We start from the raw sequence: 7,443 nt of genomic DNA, 5'->3' as shown, positions 1-7,443 counted from the left end.
GCATCCGAGTTAGGGCACTCCGAAGCAAGCGTTCATGCTAGAGAAGACGACATATTTACTGAATAGCTTAAAAGTTTGAAAACGACTGTGCTCATGGGGATAATACGGTAAAATCTTCGCCTGGTAAGGCCCGTAGCGAATGGCCAACTATATGAACCATGAGGATGATGATGATTATATGTGGGGTTTAACGTGCCAAAACCACCATGTGATTATGAGAGACGCCGTAGTGGAGGGCTCTGGAAATTTCGAAACTGTACGAACCACTGGAGCGGTAAAGGCATAGAGGTGGTATGCAGTCATCACATAGTCTGTTTAATGAAGATGGAGAATAATGAAGCTGGTGTCCTTATGGGCACACGTAGAAAGCGTACATAAGGGTTTTAATATAAAAGAGGATGAATGAGAAATGACTGAAATGGTGGACTTAGGTCTATAAAAACATGTCATGTAAGTGTGATTAGGTAAAAATTTGCTGCAACTGCTTTTTTCCAGGATTTCTTTTAGAAAAGATGGCTATCATTCAGCTGTTGAAGGCAATATAGTCTGGACGGCATCTGAAAATAAATTTACCACTTATTAATAAATGCAGAAGTACAGTGCTGCCAACTCAAAGATATATATATATATATATATATATATATATATATATATATATATATATATATATATATATATATATATATATATATATATATATATATATATATATATATATATATATATATATATATATATATATATATATATATATATATATTAATATATATATATATATATATATATATATATATATATATATATATATATATATATATATATATATAATATATATATCTATATATATATATATATATATATATAGGTATGGCACAACGGAACCGTTGTCAACAGGGATAAATATATTTATTTCCCAACAGATTCGGGAGGGGTCCTCCCTTCATCAGGGGATGAGTTATCCCCGATGAAGGGGATAACTCATCCCCTGATGAAGGGAGGACCCCTCCCAAAATTTTTGGGAAATAAATATGACAACGCTCCCGTTGTGCCATATCCCATACCTTCACAAAGACTAACTGGCCCAATAAATTATTACTCCCACAATATATATATATATATATATATATATATATATATATATATATATATATATATATATATATATATATATATATATATATATATATATATATATATATATATATATATATATATATATATAAATTATATATATATATATATATATATATATATATATATATATATATATATATATATATATATATATATATATATATATATATATATATATATATATATATATATGTATAGTCAAGTAGATCCTCAGTGAGCGTTCACAACGTGGTTTATTTCAACGTTTCGACGTAGACTCTGGACTTCATCAGGATTAAAGGTACAGTTTGTTGGTGCTTAGCTTTATACAATCTCAAATCAGAGGGAAAAAGGAAAAAAGACAGAAAAAAGAAAAAAAGAAAAGGAAAAGCAGAGAAAAAGGAAAAAGAAAAAAAGAGAAAAGAATATAAGGTGGACTCCCCACGGGCACCCCCCTTCCACTCTTCCTTCCACTTCCCGTTCATCTCTCTCCCCTTTCTCCCTTTCACCTTACTGATGTCAGCGGTCTGTGTATGCTTCCTTTCACTAACGCATTCTTCCCGACCAGACGGCGCCTCCTGGCTCTGGCGGTTCGGTGTGGGGCAAAAAAGAGCTTTTTTTAGGAAGTTTTAGGCCTCTAACACAACAATCGACCACATTCATACTATCAATCAGGTAATAGAGAAAGGCTCAGAATACAACCAACCACTATACATAGCCTTCATAGATTACGAGTAGGCGTTTGGTTCAGTAGAAACATCAGCCGTGATGCAGACACTGCGGAATCAGTGCGTCGATGAAGTATATATAAACATCGTGGAAGAAATCTAAAGGGGATCAACTGCTACCACAGTGCTTCTTAAAGAAATCAACATAATACCAATCAAGAAGGGTGTAAGGCAGCGGGACACAATCTCCCCAATGCTAGTTACCGCGTGCTTACAGCAGGTTTTCAGAAGCCTAGAATGGGAACAGTTTGGGATAAGAGTTATTGGAGAGTACCTTAGTAACCTGCGCTTCGCCAATGACATTGCATTGCTGAGTAACTTAGGGGATGAATTGCAACTCATGATTACGGAGTTAGACAAGGGGAGCAGAAAGGTGGGTCTTAAAATGAATCTGCAGAAAACGAAAGTAACGTACAACAACCTCGGAAAAGAGCAGCGCTTCGAGACAGGTAATAGTGCACTTCAAGTTGTAAAAGACTATGTCTACTTAGGGCAGGTAATCACCGCGAAGCCGAATCACGAGATTGTAGTAAGTAGAAGAATAAGAATGGGGTGGAGCACATTTCCTAATTTGTAATTGCACATTTCGCATTTTTATGTAAGGCGATGCGCCTTACATACAAATGCGAGAAACACACAAAGCAACCAGCACACAATCCAAGTTTTCGATTAACATACGAGGAAACCTAACATGCGATTCCTCTAATGTGGTATACTTAATCGAATGCAACGTGTGTAGTATGCAGTACATTGAACAAACAGAAACACCATTTAGAATTCGCTTCAATAATCACAGAGCCCATGCGAAATCAGCCCCAAATCTACCCCTATCAAAACATGTTAATCTTCCCGATCATGCATTGGACAAACTATTAGTAACGCTCTTAGAGACGGATTTAAATCAAACCGAGAACGTGAACAACGAGAGTCATACCTTATCCACCGATTTAACACCCTCGATAGAGGAATAAATGAGAATCCTGGCACACTTGCAGCAATAAAGCATTAGAAAGCAATAACGGCAATAATGAAAATCGTAACTGAGTTCACGGCACTGCGACTGCGAAGGGCACTGGACAACTCAAAACAATTCCAAGTGTAACTACTCTTCCTAAGTACAGCTGTTGTCTGTTTTCTGTTTTATTTTACTACCCAATCAATTGTGTCATGCATGACATGCCCAACAGCGACCCTGTGCACAGCCGGGAGGCCCCTACTGCACGCGTAATCCAGAAGCGAGCAAGAAATTCACATTGCGCCCGCTTACCGGCCTCTGCCGCAATACGCGGCACTCCTCTTTCTGCCACGGAATGTTAACGGGGCTCCGAGTAGTTGAAGGCTTAAAACTTCCTAAAAAGCCCGCTTACCAGCCTCTGCCGCAATACGCGGCACCCCTCGTTCTACGACAAAATGTTGACGGGGCGCCGAGTAGTTAAAGGCTTAAAACTTCCTAAAAAAGCTGTTTTTTGCCCCACACCGAACCGCCAGAGCCAGGAGGCGCCGTCTGGTCGGGAAGAATGCGTTAGTTAAAGGAAGCATACACGGACCGCTGACATCAAAAAGATGAAGGGGAGAAAGGGGAGAGAAATGAAGGGGGAAGTGGAAGGAAGAGTGTAAGGGGGGCGCCCGGGGATGTCCACCTTATATTCTGTTTCTTTTTGTTTCTTTTTTTCTTTTTTATCTTCTTTTTCTGTTCTTCTTTTTTTCTTTTTTCTGTCTTTTTTCCTTTTTCCCTCTGATTTGAGATTGTATAAAGCTGAGCACCAACAAACTGTACCTTTAATCCTGATGAAGGCCAGACTATAGGCAGAAACGTCGAAATAAACCACGTTGTGACCGCTCATGGAGCATCCACTTGACTATATGCAACGTTACGGCCACTCAACCACCATGCCTGCCTATATATATATATATATATATATATATATATATATATATATATATATATATATATATATATATATATATATATATATATATATATATATATATATATATATATATATATATATATATATATATATATATATATGTATATATACATATATATATATATATATATATATATATATACATTTATATATATATAGGCAGGCATGGTGGTTGAATTCGAGTGTGCCAAAACACTCGAATTCGAAATTATCTGTTCAATTGAATTGACAATTTCAATTTTTAACTATTGCGAAGGGCACAGAGTTTCACATCCTTTCTGGTAGTGCTGCTTGTGCCAGGCGTGGCCACATGCAGCACTATCAGAAAGTGCCATTTGAAGCAGGCCGTAAAACCTGTGCCCTTCGCAATAGTTGAACATTATCAATTGAATTGAACATATAATTTTCAATTGGAGTGTTTCAGGCTCTGTCCTGTCTGTTGTCCCGCTAAGAGAGTACAATGTGACCTAATGCTAAATACACAATATATTCAAATAATTTCAATGCGCGAAATGCAGCAGGTACGTACCTCGTGTTACGAAGAAGGCGCGTTGTTATGCGAAGCATGTTCCATCTATACAGTATTCTGCATGAGACAAAAGTGTAAGTTGATACTGTGAGCACATGGTTTGAAAAGGTAAATTGTAACAGTAGGCACAAAAGTTTATAGGATGAAGGCAGCTTGAACATGTGAGAAATTCTCGTGTCGTTAAAGCCAACGTTTGAGTAAGCAGACAGCTACTTAAGGCGACATTTGCTGCTTTCACAACGATAAGTCTGCTTGCCGAAATAATGAGTCTAATTCCTGTTAGAGGAATTTCCAACCGTAAGTGCAGTAACACTGGCAACTTGACGGTGTGTGGCTGCTGTCAGATTATCTGAAGAATGGGATTTGGTCAAAAGTGGGACAATATTGAACGTCAAATTTGACGAAGTCTGGTATTATTTGGTTCGTTTTATCAGAGTGTCGCTTCATGGAAATAAGATCGGCGAAGTATAAAGCGACGCATTATATTCATGTTGCTAACATGTTCACGCAGATTTTTTTCGTTTAGACAATCAGTGATTCATGAGTTCATGTTATAAGATATATTGAACACAAGGCAATCCTTAGAATGGCGGTGTCAATGAGACTATTGAACCTCTTTTTTTGTTACAGCCCAAAATGCACAAACGAGAAGCTTCACCCCGGTATTCTGTGGCGGCTGCATTTTCGATAAAAGTGAAACCGCTGCTGGCCCGTGTGCTCAGATTTGGGTGCACGTGAAAGAACCCCAGGTGGTTGAAATTTCCGGAGCCCTCCACTACAGCGTCTCTCATAATCATATGATGGTTTTGGGACGTTAAACCCCATATATTGTTACGCCCTCCACATTGTTCTAAATCAACTGGACAGAAGTGATTTCACTGTCGGGAAAGTATTGGAACCATGGCTTTGCCTATCGCCGTTCCGAAAGGCAACGAAAGCGCTGTTGCGTTTCCCTTACGACACTGGTATTTTTCTATCATTTGTGGTGTGAAACGTGACACTGTTACGCGTCGGCCCAGTCAGTGACTTTTTTCTCCTCCTCTATGCCTTTATTTACCCTTTCCCTAATGTAGGGTAGCCACCAGGGCTCAGCCCTGGTTCACCTTCTCGCCTCCCGCCCTTGTCGTTATCATTTCTCTCTCTCTCTCTCTCTCTCTCTTGCTGAGGAATCATGTCAATGCAAGGAAATTTACTGAGAGGCTTTACGAACTCAGTTACGTCTCCGATTCCCACTCCGTAGTTCTAACTGAGTAATGGTTCTCAGTTCCTCTCAGAACACGGTCCTACCAGGTTCATTTTTTTCGTAATACCAGCGGGAAAGTTACTTATGCTTGTTTGTTCTCTGATCCACTCTGCAATGTATCCGTCTGCTAATGCTACGAATAACGGTTTTTGTCTTATCACCTGTTGCCTGGTTCGTGGCCTCTCAATTGTGTTCCATTGTTACTATACAAGCTTTGGGCATTCGTTAGTAGTGATAGTATAAAATGGTGTAAAATGCTTTGGGGATAACGATGAAGCTCTTGTCATTGTTTAGGGATTTTCGCCATGAGAGCACCATCGCATTTTGATTCTTCGGGGAACATTTTTTCGCTGAAAGATGAGACACTTGAAAAAAAGGTCGTTTGTTTACACATATGAACCACACTTTTCTCTCGTATTTCACGAGGGCAAGAACTGCGTGATCTCAGTAAAACAATTGAAACATGCTAAATGACAAACAGTTAGGATTGTATGCTTACCATCTCCGTAATAACAGGGACCATGCTTGTGGTATATACCTCCTTTGATTTGTCCTAGCGAGCACTTTTCACCATACATTGACGACATCTGGCAAGTGTCGATGTGACCGTCTCGTATGCAGCACAGTCCTGGGTAACATTCAATGGTACTTCTGCAGGAAACACCTAATCCTTTCATCTGGCGTAGAATACATATAAAACCACATCAGTGCAAGTCAAACAGTTTCTTTGCTAGAAATAAAAAAAAGAGTTTGCACAACATAGTGAGTATCCTGCCCCACTATGGTGGGCTCATTTTCCAAGTATGTTAAAAAATGGACACCACAAAAAATGTTATCAACTGCTACACAATAAGGAAAACTAGGTTTTCTCTTGAGCTGGTAAAAAAAAAGAACTTTTATCTCACCCCGACCATTGTTCCGCGAACGGTAAATAATACAATCGTTACTCTAGTTCCCAATAAACTAGGTTTCACATCATAAGAATATCTGTCAAACAGTGAAAGACCGGGCACGTACAAGGCGGTAATAAGAGGAAAACAGCGGAGCTAAGAGAGGCCGTTTAACGAAACACACGTCCGGTCTGTTACCCTGTACTGGGCGAACGGATAGAAGGAAGAGGTGAAAGAATCACGCCCACACTTGGGGGAGCGCTTCAAGTCTACCGGCGCTTGGCAGGAACTCCGATTCATATTAAAGGTGCATTATAAATACAGCATGGAAAGGAAACTAAAGTGCAGAAGGAGTGCTTCCACGATGGTCCTGTATGTGGTTGTCGCCGGTTCGGTCACTTACGGTTCGTTTATCGGTCGGCAGCCAACTGGAACTCCTGGTTTGTTCATCTTCGAGATTTGAGAGCCCTAAATCTGGGGAATAATCTTCGGAGAACCAATGATCCGAGACTTGGTAGTTCAAAACGGGAACTATCGAGATTGAAACAAGAAACATAGCTCCGATCACAGTTGATGCATGCATGGTTGACTTTGTAACGGTCTTTCAAGAGCAGAACGATTAAGAAGAACAGTAATAACGCACGTCTTTCACAGTTTATAAGAAGGTACTTCTGTCGCAGGCGTGGTATTAGGCTAATAAAGCAAACTCGTGTGCTCCGCGTGCTGATGCAGTGAGTCTTTCGTAGACAATTGCCCCCTTCACACTGTGTAGCCTATCATCTATAGCATGATGACAGTGCTACAGATTTCATTCGTGCAGCCGAATTTGCAAAAGCATGAGATGCAATAGGTATTGTGCAAGAAGCAACCTCTGCGTAACCTTTGCTGCTGTTTGACTGAATAATGATACCAGAGGAGGCATTCTTCTTTCGAGCAATGTCATAAGCGGTGCAACCGAGTGCGAATACGTAGCATGGGAAGCGATGCCAATTTTGCGAATGCCGAGAAA

The 7,443-nt window shown here is 39.6% G+C and overlaps 1 long non-coding RNA gene across 1 annotated transcript; it reads right to left on the bottom strand.

Moving 5' to 3' along the window:
• Positions 1-335: 335 nt before the first annotated feature.
• Positions 336-7,443, bottom strand: LOC119168043 (uncharacterized). The gene is made up of 4 exons (XR_005109394.2): positions 6,838-7,443; positions 6,044-6,221; positions 4,302-4,358; positions 336-557 (listed from the first exon to the last, which is right to left on the bottom strand). It is a non-coding gene; the product is annotated as an uncharacterized LOC119168043 (long non-coding RNA).

Source organism: Rhipicephalus microplus, chromosome 6 (genome assembly GCF_043290135.1).
Source record: "Rhipicephalus microplus isolate Deutch F79 chromosome 6, USDA_Rmic, whole genome shotgun sequence".
In the NCBI taxonomy this organism is placed as follows: Eukaryota; Metazoa; Arthropoda; class Arachnida; order Ixodida; family Ixodidae; genus Rhipicephalus; species Rhipicephalus microplus.
The sequence above is the reverse complement of the archived record's forward strand: the minus strand, read 5'-3'. Positions and strand labels throughout refer to the sequence as shown.